Raw genomic sequence first — 14,989 nt, forward strand, 5'->3', positions numbered from 1 at the left:
TACAGACCGACCAAAAGATCGATGTGTTCTCTTTAATGTCACCCGTAGTTTATGAGCCATGATGAATCCATAGTCTGTGGATTTAGAGATCAAACCAGTTGGGCATTTTAACATGGTGGTCAATGATGAGAATTGACCCCCCCTTTTTGGAGCCGGCCTCAATTGGCTTTTCAGTGAACTGCAGTTGTTGGCTCTCTCGTATAGGCCTGACTGCTCAGCCCCGGAGGTTGCCACTTGGTTACAGCGCATGCCAAATATACTCCAAAGTCCTGGGTTGGATTTCTGCCCACAGATATGTGTTGCATGTCATTCCCTTCTTTCTCCTCACGTTTCAGTCTTGGCCTCTATACTGTTAAAAAATGCATAAAATATTTTAAAAATAATCTGGTATATTTGTTTTGTTTAGCACATTTGGTCCACAGAGTTCATAGAACATTTGTGCAGGTTGGGATTCTGCTTTAGTTCTGGCATTGTGTTTGAGAAAGGTGATTTGAGAAAACAAGAGGTATTGATAAGCAGTTGATCAGTGGGCCTTTGTTGATGTTAGGTCTTTTAGAATGGTTTGCTGTGTCAGGTCAACAACAACAATGTGGAACAGTGTGCAGAGAAATCAATAAACAGCAGCTTACTCTGAGTAAATAAAGAATACAAATTGACTGAAGTAGACTTACAATAAGTGGAAAACCACCACAGATACATTCAATAAAATATCTAACAAATGTATTAATGTATATTCTAAAGCATACAGATCAAACTAATCACTGACATTAATGATCTCTACAGTATATGGGCCACATACATGTAGCAGGCCCTCAGCTGTCCTATAGATAACTGCAGAAATAAGATGTACAGCGTGTTGTCTTCATACAGTAAGAAGCTGTGTGACTCATTCTTCTTTATGAGAGGATGAATATGTGCTTACAGTTGGATTCACACTGCCCTGTCCTCCGGTGTAAATGGATGTGTATGAACTGTGGCAGGTGTAATCACATTCCTGCACCCCAGTCCTGAAGAGGAAGTCATGTCCTTGTTAAATATTCAAACAAATGATCTGTGCTGTAATTGAGGCTAATATAGGAAGGTGTGAAATGTCGGTGTGACAGAAAGACAGAAAGAGAAAATGGGCTATGAGTTCATGTGTGTACATTTCTGTCAACTGACTGGTTCGTTGTCAGAAATTGCCATTCTATTTTTATGATTTACAAAGCATTAATGAATATAAGCTTGTTTCAATTGAGGATTTGCTGCATTTCTCTGTTTTATGAAATGCACATTTGACGTCTGGATCTGAGCATTGTAGAAGGTTAGAGTTTAAGAGCTGACATCTATTAACAGACAGGACTCATTAGACTCAGGTTCAAGTGGAATTTAACAGTCTAATAGTCAGATGACATTTTGAAGGGCCTTGTCTCCACCCTGCTGTGAAAGGATTGGCACTGTGGATCCTGACTGATGTAACTAAGACTTATCAGACATGCTTGATATTTGCATTGCGTCACTCCAGCCATACAAATTAAAGCATTGTCTCTAAAATACGGACACCATTTGAATGTCTGTTTACTATGTTATGCTGTACTTGAAAAGGCTTCACGTAAAGATGACTATACTTGGACTGTTTCTCACAATTTCAGGCAGCTTCTCTCCTCACACGCTCACACATACATAATCCCAAACTGTGGCGGGCTTACAGCTCAGTTGGGGTTCCTTACACACTCACACACACCCCTCGACTCCCTGCTGCTCCTTCCCAATCACTAATGCTCGATATGCACTTTGAAATGTGTGATTGTGTGTGTGATGGCAAAGTCACATTACCATATGTGTGTGCCAGCTTGCATGTTTAGAGCGAGTGTGTGTGTGTGTGTGTGTGTGTGTGTGTGTGTGTGTGTGTGTGTGTGTGTGTGTGTGTGTGTGTGTGTGTGTGTGTGTGTGTGTGTGTGTGTGTGTGTGTGTGTGTGTGTGTGTGTGTGTGTGTGTGTGTGTGTGTGTGTGTGTGTCAGCAGGGGGCTTAGATGTGCATTTTTAGAAAAATGGCACAATTTAGGGACTTGAATTAAAAGCTTGATGATGGGTTGGGACACTGAGAGATCTTGCAGCTTGAAAGTGAACCCAAGCAAAACTAGGCTTAATGCAATTGCATTGTCAACGCAGCTAGTGATATCAATTCAAAAGTAGGGAATGGAAGAAATGTTGGTGGTTGCTAAACATTACCACATTTATATTAACGCCCCTGACCCGATTTGGCTTTGCGCCTGGTGTGATCTAATCCTAAAATATTCTCTAGTTTGAGTGGTGTCTCAATCTTTCCCTGCAACTGCTTTGCCCTTTGACTCAGTGGATTTCCATCATTCATTTTCATGAATTTGTTTATGCTTTACCAAAGGAGCTGCTCGGGGAGGAAATGGAAACTCATTTGCAGTAAACTCAGTTGAAATAAAACAAAGCTTAAAAAATAATCATTCCTTTTCATCCTGCAAAAACACTATTTAAAGTGAGGCTGAACGGTTGTTACAATATTGAACTTCAAATGGTGCACACATTTTTACCTAAAACGAATAATGCTTTTTCTGTGATTTGAAAATTGCAGGTGGCTTTGTTGCGATTTAGTTTAGCTCTAATGTAAGGTATAGTAAACGTTCAATTAACTGCTCCCTGCTCTGACTAAACACAAATGGAAAGGTACACAGGAGCTGGTATTGTGTGAGTTTGTGTGTGTCATTATGGCTGTAATGAAAAACTTCTGGAGCAATGGAGTCGACACACAACGAAACATGGGAGAGCTGGAGCTTGATGGCAAACAGCTGAAGGTTTATTCCAAGTAACCTAAGAAAAATGTTTCCCTAACAATGGTAAACTCTGGTTGCTAAGACAACTATGGGTGGGGTCAGAGTGACTGTGAGATCCATTGATTATGACAGGAGACCAGTAGCGGTTCTACAGGGTGGCACGGGGTGGCAGCTGCCACCTCAGAAAAATGCCTTGCCACCCCAGCTGCCACCCCAGTTGGCAGCTTTGTTTTGAAAGAAAAGTTGTGGCTCATCGGACATTTATGAGAGAAAATATCTAATGTCCGAGTGCAAATGAATGCAGCACAAGACGCGCCTTGTAACCCCTCCCCCGGCGCGAGCCTGGAAATATGATTGGTGGCGATTTCATTTGAACGGAGGGACAGCGCAAAACGAGAAGCATTTCGGATCCAAGTAGACGGAAGGAAAGAGATATTTGCGGTCTACAATGACAGAGAAGAGCCTGTCAAGTTTGGCTGTAAGGCAAGGCAAGTTTATTTATATAGCACTTTTCTGTACGCGACAATTCAAAGTGCTTTACAAAACAAATTAAAAGACTTTTTAGGAATACATACAGTAAAAACACATATATAATGGCATTTTACAACAGGCATTACAAAGCAAAGATAATAAAATAATACAAATAAACACCACAGGTATACAATACATGTTTAAAAGGCATACAGTACTGTAGTGCGAATATGAGCAGCTCAATTAAAAGCAGCGGCAAAGAAATGTGTTTTTAGTCTCGATTTATAAATAGTAAGCATTTCTGCGGACATGCATGATTTGGGTAGTTTATTCCAGAGTGTTGGGGCATAATAGCTAAATGCTGCCTCTCCGTGTTTTGTTTTTACTCTCGGAGCCGATTGCAGACCCGTCCCAGAAGACCTGAGGCACCTTGATGGCTCGTAATTATGCAAGAGTTCAACAATATACTTTGGTCCTAAACCATGTAATGATTTAAAAACTAGCAATAGTACTTTAAAATCAATTATTTGGCCGACTGGAAGCCAATGTAGAGATTTCAGAACCGGACTGATGTGATCCACTCTTTTAATGTTAGCGAGGACTAGTGATGTGTCGGCCGCGAACGAGCCGTTTTTTGTTTTGTTTTTGCGGAGGGCTCTAGATCGTCATGAAGGCACATTATGCAATGTGCACATTATCCCGCTTATTACACATGGCCACATTCTCAACAAAGTAACGACATGACTCCCAATATTAATTGAAATGCTTTTATGGATTTAGAAAATGATTTTATTGATTTAAAAAATAGTTTTATGTATTGATTTAAATTGACATGCATCCGCTAAGAAAAGTAGTCCGTTGTTACTGTTTGAACTAACGTAACAACGGCAGGAACTGCTTCGATAGTGTTTTTGAGGAGCTTTTTGATTACAGATTTGAAAACATCGTTGCTTGCTTTAAAAGTAGCACAATTCATTATGTCAAACCTTGGAAAGTATCTAGATATCCCTGCTAGAACGAAATCTAAAATGAAAATTGTAAATAAGCAATCTGTATGTAAAAAAACCACCTGTATGTAAATTGTAAATAAGCCATCTGTATGTCAAATATGTCTTAAATGACATGATGAATTGGAAATGGGGGACCCTGATGTAAACAAGACGAAAGTCTTTCTCTGGTCTGCATCCCCTTAACAATTGTATGTTTTGAGCTGTACTGTACTGTACCCAATATACAAGCTGTTAATACACTTTTCAATCAATTCAATCGATCAATCAATGCCCTAATGCCAAAGTAACTGGCATCTGAATGTCGCCGTTTGATGTCTATGTCTGGACCGCTGCGTAAAAAGGAGGGTTTCTGCCCCATTACTTCTCTTCTTACTTCTATAAAAATAAAACACGGAGGACGGAGATCTCTTTTTGTCCCCCTCTTCTCCCTGCTGCAGCCCACAGCCCAGCAGCTGATCTCAGAGCACGCTCCCCCTCTCCTGCAGGGGGGCGTGGTCAGCTGCAGCTCACAGAATCAGCCCCCTGCAAAAACAGCGCTGGAAAGAGCAAATAGAGCGAAATTAGGTATGGCTAAAATGCAGGATCTTTTTGGTATTTTGAAAAAAAAACTATATTTATATACATTATATAGGTCGATACAGTAGCCCCTTTTTTAAAATAGTTTTTATAGGTGTTGCTATCTGTTTTGTGTAGCGTGGTTCTACAAGCAAGTCAATGCATTCATTGGGTGGTATCAGAGAGTTACACGGGTCTGTAAATGCAATGAAAACAATTGGCCACAGCAAATCATTTATATTAAACATGTAATTTTTACTTTTGAATACTTCAGTACAAAGGATGTATTGAATAATTTAAGTGATATAATGTGTACACATATAAATCATTAGTCAAAACAGGGCTACATTTGATTTAATTAAAAGGTATAATATGTGGTAAACTGAAGAGCCGTTTGGGAGCCGAAAGAGCCGGCTCTTCTTGGTGAGCCGAGACAAATGATCCGGCTCACCAAGAAGAGCCAGAATTCCCATCACTAGTGAGGACACGTGCAGCAGCGTTCTGGATCAGCTGCAGTTTTCTGATGGATTTTGTTGTCAGCCCTGTGAATACACTATTGCAGTAGTCGAGTCTACTGAAAATAAAAGCATGGACAAGCTTTTCTAATTCCTGTTGTGACATTAGTTTTTTAATCCTCGATATGTTCTTCAGGCTGCACTCAGCATTGAATCAAAATGCACCATAGCTTTAAATCTTAATACGTTTGTGAGGCGTTTTGCTGAACAAGATGGTAATCGCCACATTCAGCTGTAATAGGCGTGCCAACTTGATGCTCTGCTCACGGATGACTCTGTGAGCATAAACAACTGTTAAGATGATGACCTTATGTGTGTAAATATTTTTTTTTTCTTTGTGGGGGTCTGCCCCCAAAAAACAGTTTTAAGTCCTGAGAAAGTCAAATAAGACGGTGTGTAAAACTTCACTGCCCAGCCAAAAAAATGTAACCACTTTGATTTAACTAGGCCAGTAGGTAAGGACTTTCCACTGTATAATAACTGCAGCGATGTTTGAGCTAAATACACGTTGTTTAACCCTAACTGATGCAGTTAGTCACTTCTTTAATATTTGTTCTTTCTGATGTAAAGTCAAGGTTGTAACTGTTTGCAATGAAGTTGTGGGGCGCTGAACTGTTCTTTTGATTATTTTTGATATATGATAGTAATTACTTGTCTTTCAAATTTGAAGGAGGGTGAGCAAGCATCTTGAGGAACATTCATCATTAACTCCTACAAAAAATATAGTTTTTATAATAATAACACTGAATATGTGAATCATAACAGTGATTGACAGCTAATATCATATTCATTTAGACAAACATCGACGAGACAGTTAATTAATATACTTATTGCAGCAGTCTGCATAGATTTGGTACCCCTGCTGGTCTAAGAGTGAGACAAACTAATTCAGTTATTGTTCAGTTAAAATTCATTAAATTAATTCTGCCACCTTATATATTTATATTTAAGGCTTGATGTGCCACAATAATGTCACCAAATGTTATTGAGTTAAAATAAATATTGTGGCTTTCCAAGTTAACATTAATTGATATGACTGCGATTAAATCAGCATATACTTCTGCCAGGGGATGCCACCCCTGAAATTCTCCTGCCACCCTCTTGCCACCCCATGAATATTTGTCTAGATCCGCCCCTGCAGGAGACTAATAGGATAAAAAGGAAATAGGGAGAATCAGTCCTGCTGAATACATCCCTGTTCAGTTCCTGGCCTCTCATCTTCCTCTCTGCTCTTCCTCTCGTCCTCAAATAGTCATTAGGTTTAATGGTAATTCAGCCCAGCCGTCTTTCCACATTAGCTAATGTGCATCAGAAACATCAGGAGTGTGTATGTATGCAGTTCATGTACACACTATCTGGAACCCTGTGTGCATTGGTTTGTGTGTGGTTCTGTCTGGACTACACACCAGTGTCTTTCTATGGAAAACTGCATCCCCATACTGCCCATAGTAAATCAATCACTATCTGAACATCTGCCCAACGATCTGACAATACATGGACACAGCCGGTCAGAGTATTTGCTTTTGATTGTTAAAAAGAAAGCTTTATTGAACCAGATCGGCATCTACTGAATAAGAGATTGAGATGGACAGTAAGAGTGTGTGTGTGTGTGTGTGTGTGTGTGTGTGTGTGTGTGTGTGTGTGTGTGTGTGTGTGTGTGTGTGTGTGTGTGTGTGTGTGTGTGTGTGTGTGTGTGCGTGCGTGTGTGTGTGTGTGTGTGTGTGTGTGTGTGTGTGTGTGTGTGTGTGTGTGTGTGTGTGTGTGTGTGTGTGTGTGTGTGTGTGTGTGTGTGTGTGTGTGTGTGTGTGTGTGTACACATACTGAAAGAGGAGAAGAGATACAGAGGCTGAGAGAGGCATTAGGCAGAGAAGGAGAGGAAGAGGGGGAGAGAGGGAAGGGAAGGCAGGGAGAGATTGGGTCAGAGACAGGCCGGGTCTGGGTGACAGCTGTTGCATGGAGAGTTTATCAGATTAATCTGACCATCTCCCCCGTGGGTGGGAGGGACCCGGTCAACTGATGCCCCAAACTCCATTGTAGCTGAGTAATACTTTCTATTTTCGATAGAATGTCTGCAAATGCACCAAGCAACAGTGGATTTATATTTAACCCTGCTTTACTGGATAATGAGAGGAGGACATGCTGCTCCTTTGCCCTTTGATGTCTACAAACGAACAGAAAATAATAATAATGTTTCCCATTGGTAGAGTTCACTGCCCCCCCCCCCCCCCCCCCCCCCCACCTCGAGCCGGAGCCTTGGGCAAGCAACGACAGTTCACAGCAATTAGATATAGGCCTACCCAGAATCCTAATTTATATGATTTAATTTAATTCAACTCTCAATTTGTTCAATTATTGTATAACACAGGCCCTGATTCTACCCTCCCTTCCTCCACTCCTGTCATGACCAAACCCCCCACCCATCTCCTGTCTGTCACTTACACTACTGCTGCACTTGACAGGCGCATTGCAACTGTTTTGGAAATTAATTAAAGAGGCACGGCTCACAAAATACTCCACATGTTGCATCCTCCAAAATGCTGAGTCTCTGCTGTGGAGAGATTATTCCACGCCAGCAGACGCAGTGATATCGACAGTTTGCCTTCAGTCTCACTCTCATCCTCATTCTCATCCTCCCACTAAATCAATTTGAGTGCTGCGCTGGTTCCGCTAAATTGCCTGCTGGTTCACAGACTTTTTCGAAGTGGATTTTAGAACATGGTGCAGGTATGTGTCTCATGATCCAACTCCTTAAAGCACTATGAAACTCTTCAAATATGACTGTATGTATCACTCTTCTTATTCTGATTTCTTATTGCATATTCTTGACTACACATAAATGATGCAACATTTCAAAGATGTGTTTTGCTTATTGTTACATCACGATGGTGTTTGAGTTTCACTGTGCAGAACGATGTGTTGGCAGAGTTTGACATGGTTTTAATATTCATCTGCTGAAGAAAGGAAGTGTCTCTGTGCTCATCTTACAGTAAATCGCAATTTAAGGTGACTTGTGATTTGTTTTGACAGCACTCCAGAAGTAGTTTGGAGGCCAATCGTGGTCGAATCCACTGGGCATTTACTTTTAGTTATGGGAGGAGACAACTGAGTCAAGCAGCAATTCTGTAATATTACGATCATTTATGTATTAATAAGGGTGAAGGATTCAAATGTTCATAATTTAAAATGTTGTGGAAAATGTAAGTATTTTTTATATAATTCAATCAAATCTAATGATTTTTCATATTCTTTAACCAGTCCTATGAGTCAATCTCAGACAAACCGCCCTCCAGCTATAGAAATCTCCCAAGTTCACTAAATCTGTGTTAGTCTAAGGCTGGAAGTAAGTTTCAACCCCAGTTAGGAAGGCTCAAGATGCAAATCAAGAAGATTACAAGTCATGGTAGGGCCGCCCCTAGCCAACTTGGGGCCCCAAGCGACATTGTGAGATGAGGCCCCCCCCCAACCGACAGGAGTGAAAAAAAAAGTTTTAGAAACAAAGTAGGCTACTTTGCAAATATAATTCCTGTTTATTATTATTATCAACACAGTTACTTTGTATACAGTGAGGTAAATGGTAAATGTGCCTGCATGTCGTTCAGTATGCGTTTACAGGTGAATACGTCTGCATTTCCTGCCAAATACTAGCCTCAAAAAGATTAAAATATAATTAATGCAAATATACTACTTCTACTAATAATCATAATCAATTCAATAATATAAATACTATATTATTTTTATTATAATATAGTTGTAATATAGTCAAGACAAAACATGCTTATGACATGCTCAAAAACTGATATTTCTTAAATCTGTATTCAAATGTAGTTCCCTCTGTCAGCAATGTATCAACAACTACACACACATTTCTGTCAGTATTTCTCTGTGTTGTGGTTGACATGATGATGACTGTTAGGAGTTAAGGGGAGAGGCTGAGCATCACCACGAAATGTGCAAATTTACATAAAAATGAATAAAAGGGGAAAAAATGCTCCATGTTTTTAGGCTGTAAACTTTAACTGTTATGTAAGCCAGTGGTTCTCAAATGGGGGTATGCAGACCCCTAGGAGTATGTTGGAGTACTGCAGGGGGTACGTGAGATTTATTTTATGTTAATGTGAAAAACATAATTAATGCATTTAAACAAACTACTAATAGTAGATTAACTACTTTATTCAAAGGTATACAGTAATTCTGGATAATAAAATGCGAAAAATAAACGGGGTGCTCTCTTTTCCTCTCCCTCTCCCTCTCCTGACAGCCCGTCAGTCTCGTGCAGCTCGCTGAACCTGTAATAAGTGACCCGACAGTAAAGAATACATATATTTATAACTAGTTTAGCTAGTTCCAGAGTAGATTTACTAGCTAAGTGTGTTAGTTCTAACTCTTAGTGTATTTTGGTCCGCTCACCGGTCCGTCACAGCGACGGAGCTGTGATTATGCAGAGCTGCGTGTTCTCCGTCAGTAGCAGCTGATCTGATCTCTGATATCTCTCGCGTCCGGTTATACTTCACTCGCGTTTTTGTCCAAATCTATCAGATCTAGCTAGTTCTAGCTAATGATATGACTGCCTGCTTATCAAAGGACCTAAACAATAAGCGTTGCTTGGCAACGGCGTGTGGCCGCAAAGTATAGTGCAGCATTATGCATATGTTTACTGTATATGAGGGGTCAAAATCCCATGCTCATAACATGCTCATATTTTTCTCTCTTCATTCCCTACGCCCCCAAATAAATAAATATACCAATTTTAGGAACAGTAAGGAAGTTTGAGCAGTCTGGGTATTATATGAACAGAGTTACACATATTTCAAAACGCGAAGTGTAATAACTGCAGTTTGCCTCGCTGTCAGAATGACAAAGGTCCTCAGTGAAGCACAAGCCCATGTTTCTCACTACATTGTAAGTACAACTTATTAAAAAGATCAGTGCAATGCAACTAATGTCGTCTTAGTGTTATTGCAGCTCATTCAGAATGCAGCGGCTCGTCTGGTCTTCAACCTTCCTAAATTTTCCCACACTACTCCGCTCCTACGCTCGCTTCACTGGCTTCCGGTAACTGCTAGAATCCACTTCAAGACACTGGTACTTGCTTACCATGCTGCGAATGGATCTGGCCCTTCGTACATCCAGGACATGGTTAAACCGTACACCCCAGCGCGTGCACTACGCTCTGCATCAGCCAAACGACTCGCTGCGCCCTCGCTGCGAGGGGGACCCAAGTTCCCAACGGCGAAAACACGTGGGTTTGCTGTCCTGGCTCCAGGATGGTGGAATGAGCTCCCCATTGACATCAGGACGGCAGATAGCTTGCACATCTTCCGGCGCAAACTGAAAACTCATCTCTTTCGACTCCACTTCGAGCGATAGAACTATTAACGAAGCACTTTTATACTAATAAAGGACTGGCTTTTCTAAAGCCAGTTGAGTAGCACTTGAAATGTTTTTGCTCTATGAAACCTGATGTACTTATATGATTCTGTTTTCTTCAAGTTGTATTTTGTTGGACGAACGCACTTATTGTAAGTCGCTTTGGATAAAAGCGTCAGCTAAATGCAATGTAATGTAATGTAATGTAATGTAATGTTAAAATTGGTTTGCCATGAATTTAGTGATGGATTGTAAACATTTGAAATGTAGCATTTAAGTGTCTCTCATGTTGTTGTTTTAATAAATCAGACACTGATGGTGCAGCGCTGTACTGTACCTCTTTATATAGGCTTTTTGTCCCAAATAAATTGTTTTTGCGCTGATCAGGGGGTACTTGGCGGAATATTTTTTTCAAAGGGGGTACATTATTGAAAAAAGTTTGAGAACCACTGATGAAAGCCAACTAGACAGGCAGTGTATCACTCTTCCTCCTGAACATTAGCAGATAAAAGGCATAACATACTTGAATGAATGGTAAATAAAGAATGCTGGAAATAACTGCATCTCCATTAGCCTATATGCTATGCAGCGACTGCCTTCTTCATGTCGTGAATTGCAGCTGATGTTTTAATATGGCAATTTGACATATGTATATCATATGTCAAATGTACTTGCGAATTTGCGAACTTGCGAATGTTGTATACAACATTCGCAAGTTGTACATTTGACTCATACAATAACCCACCTTCGAGTGATGCTCTAGTTTCTTCATGTTTTGTTTTTTTTCCCTCTTGCTTGTGCCGGACTGAAACTGTCTTTTCACCGACATCTCTTCACCTGCACTAGTGGCCGTATCAAAGCCGTGATTGGTCAGATGTCGATTCATTGCAACAGTGTCGGGTTACAGACGTGCTCCACTTGTCACCTCTCACTCTCGCATGTCAGCGGGGGTGCGCGGAGAACTGCGCACAGCAGCTGAGGCCCTCTGGGCGGGGCCCCCTGCTCAAGGCGGGGCCCCATGCAGCCTGCGTGATTGGCCTGTTGGGAGGGGCGGCCCATGGTATCATTAATAATGCAAAGTGAGTGGGCCGGGCCACACCAGCCGCCTGACTGCTGCGACCTCTGAAGCATATCTTCTTTCTCTCTCCAAGCTGCGGAGTCAATGGGGAACTCTTTGGTTTGTGGAGGATGAAAAAAGCCGTTAATAGAGCGTCTCAGCTTCCACGGCAATAAGATGTGAGCAGCGTGCAGTCTTGAGTAATATGTTGAATCTGTTGACATGCATGTGTCAGAGATGAAGCGGATGTCACAGACGGCTGCATCTCCTCTCATGTAGAGTGGAGATACATGTTTCTGTTACCTGCTGCAGGAGATCAGAGGATATGAATGTTCCACAGCCCACTGTACCGCACCGTGTTTGTCACGGTGTGTGAAGCAGGTAGGACCCAAATGCAGATTAAAGTGAGAATTCCTTTATTTCAAGGCTAGATGAACAACAAAGACAAAACACAACACTCACCGACGAACTAGTCATGACAAAAGACGAACCGACAAAGACAGACAGAAAAAACAGAACTTAAATACACACAAGACTAATCACAGAAACAAGACACAGGTGAGGAGGGAGGAGGCAAGGCAGAGTCTAAGGTGGGGGACTCGTGCGGCCGAGCATGAGGGCGAAGGCAGCGGCAGGAAGAGTCAGGGGGCCGGGATCGCGGCCGAAGACCACGGCTCACAGAGGGCCGGGATCGAGGGCGAAGACCGCGGCTCTCAGGGGGCCGGGCTCGAGGGCGAAGACCACGGCTCACAGAGGCCGGGATCGAGGGCGAAGACCACGGCTCACAGAGGGCCGGGATCGAGGGCGAAGACCGCGGCTCTCAGGGGCCCGGGCTCGAGGGCGAAGACCAGAGAGCTCCGGAGGCCGGGCAGGAAGGCGCTGACGGGACAGTGCCGGAGGCCGGGCAGGACCCGGTGTCGGAGCTGGTGGGACAGGCCTCGGCAGGATCCCCCACGGAAGAGGACCAGGACACGGGATTTGCAGGACCCCCGGCAGGAGAGCAGTCGGCGGGGCCTCCAACGGCACAGGACATAGGATTGGCAGGACCCCCGGCAGGAGAGTAGACGGCGGGACCTCCAAGGGGACAGGACAAAGGGTTGGCAGGACCCCCGGCAGGAGAGTAGTCGGCGGGGCCTCCAACGGCACAGGACAAAGGGTTGGCAGGACCCCCGGCAGGAGAGTAGACGGCGGGACCTCCAACGAGACAGGACAAAGGGTTGGCAGGACCCCCGGCAGGAGAGTAGACGGCGGGACCTCCAACGGGACAGACATACGATTGGTAGGACCCTCGGCAGAGGAGTAGTCGACGGGGCCTCCAACGGAACTGGACATGGAGTTGGCAGGACCCCCAGCGGAACCTCCAACGGACCAGGACATTGGGTAGGGACTTGAGACGTGACTCGAGAGGGGAACCAAGGGGGAACTCGAGACGTGACTCGAGAGGGGACTCGAGAGGAGAACCGAGAGGGGACTCGAGAGGGGAACTAGAGAGGGGACTAGAGGAGGAACTAGAGAAGAGAACTCGAGAGGGGACTCGCGAGGGGAACGAGAGGGGACTAGAGCAGGGACTAGAGGAGGGACCTCCAGAGGGAACTCGAGAGGGGACTCGAGAGGGGACTCGAGAGGGGACTCTGGTAGGAACTTGAGAGGTGACTAGAGAGGGGACTCGAGAGGGGACCTGAGAGGGAACTGGAGAGGGGACTTGAGAGGGGACTCGAGAAGGGATTTAAGAGGAGACTGGAGAGGGGACTAGAGAGGGGACTCGAGAGGGGACCCGAGAGGGAACTCGAGAGGGGACTTGAGGGGACTCGAGAGGGGACTCGGGTAGGAACTGCGGGGGCCGGAATTGAAGCCAGAATCATGGCTTTAAGGTCCGGTTCTGGAGCCGGAAACATGGCTGTAAGATCCGGTTCTGGAGCCGGACACATGGCTGTAAGGTCCGGTTCTGGAGCCGGAATTGAAGCCAGAATCATGGCTGCTGGGTCCGGCGCGGAAGCCTGGACCCTGGCTGTGTAAGCCAGGTAATCCAGTATGGACGCAAAGCTGCGTGGGCCGGTACTGGAGCATGGAGGCATGGCTGCTGGGTCCGGCACTGGAGCCGGAACCATGGCTGTTGGGGCCTGTACTGGAGCCGGAACCATGGCTGCTGGGACTCGGGCTGCTAGCCTGGCCTTGCGACGACTCCTCTTAGCAGCATCCTGAATACTCCGTGGACCTCCTAAGCCAGACGAGTTCCGAAATACGACTCCTGGACAGGAGCAGGAACTGGGGCAGAAGCACGGGTTGACTTCAGGCGGAACCCACCAAGGCGTATGGTGCCAGGTTGGGAATTGGGAGACAGGGAGCTAGCATGCCTGGGGCTAGCAGGCCGGGAATCACATGCTTGAAGGAAGTCCAAAATCCAGTCAGGTAAAAACTCAACAAAACATGGTTTCTCTGCTGCCAACCGGAGCGCCTCTACCAGAGCGGCCTTCTTCTGCCGAACACTGGACGCTCCCTTCCATCAATCGAAGCAGCAAGCCAGATAGAAGGTTAAATGCTGTAATTCAATCTCCCATGGATCATCTGCTGGGTCCATTTTGTGGTCGGTTCGTTCTGTCACGGTGTGTGAAGCAGGTAGGACCCAAATGCAGATTAAAGTGAGAATTCCTTTATTTCAAGGCTAGATGAACAACAAAGACAAAACAGAACACTCACCGACGAACTAGTCATGACAAAAGACGAACCGACAAAGACAGACAGAAAAATCAGAACTTAAATACACACAAGACTAATCACAGAAACAAGACACAGGTGAGGAGGGAGGAGAAAACACAGGGACACCAGGTGAACATAATCGGGTAAATTAGACACACCAGGAAAACTAACGACCGGGAACCACAGACAGATTTAAACAAGACACAACGCAGACAGAAACAGGCAAGACAGGAAGTGAAGACCTTTCAACATAAAACATGAAACAAGACAAGACAAAATACAATACAGGCAGATCGTGACAGTGTTGTCATCATTTATTTTATCTTGTGTTTGTTTGTGGTTCACACGGTTCATTTACACCTGGTATTAACATGGTGTCAAGGGCGCCGGAAGCGGGGGGGCCAGAGGGCCATTGCCCCCCCCCCACTTTACGGCCCTGCCCCACAATTTCGCAGCAGCGGATGCCGCGGAACACTGTACACATCCCGTTTCAATAATTCCCCTCTACTCTAAAGTCGCATCTAAAAAGAA

This window comes from Gymnodraco acuticeps, unplaced genomic scaffold (genome assembly GCF_902827175.1).
Source record: "Gymnodraco acuticeps unplaced genomic scaffold, fGymAcu1.1, whole genome shotgun sequence".
Taxonomy (NCBI): Eukaryota; Metazoa; Chordata; class Actinopteri; order Perciformes; family Bathydraconidae; genus Gymnodraco; species Gymnodraco acuticeps.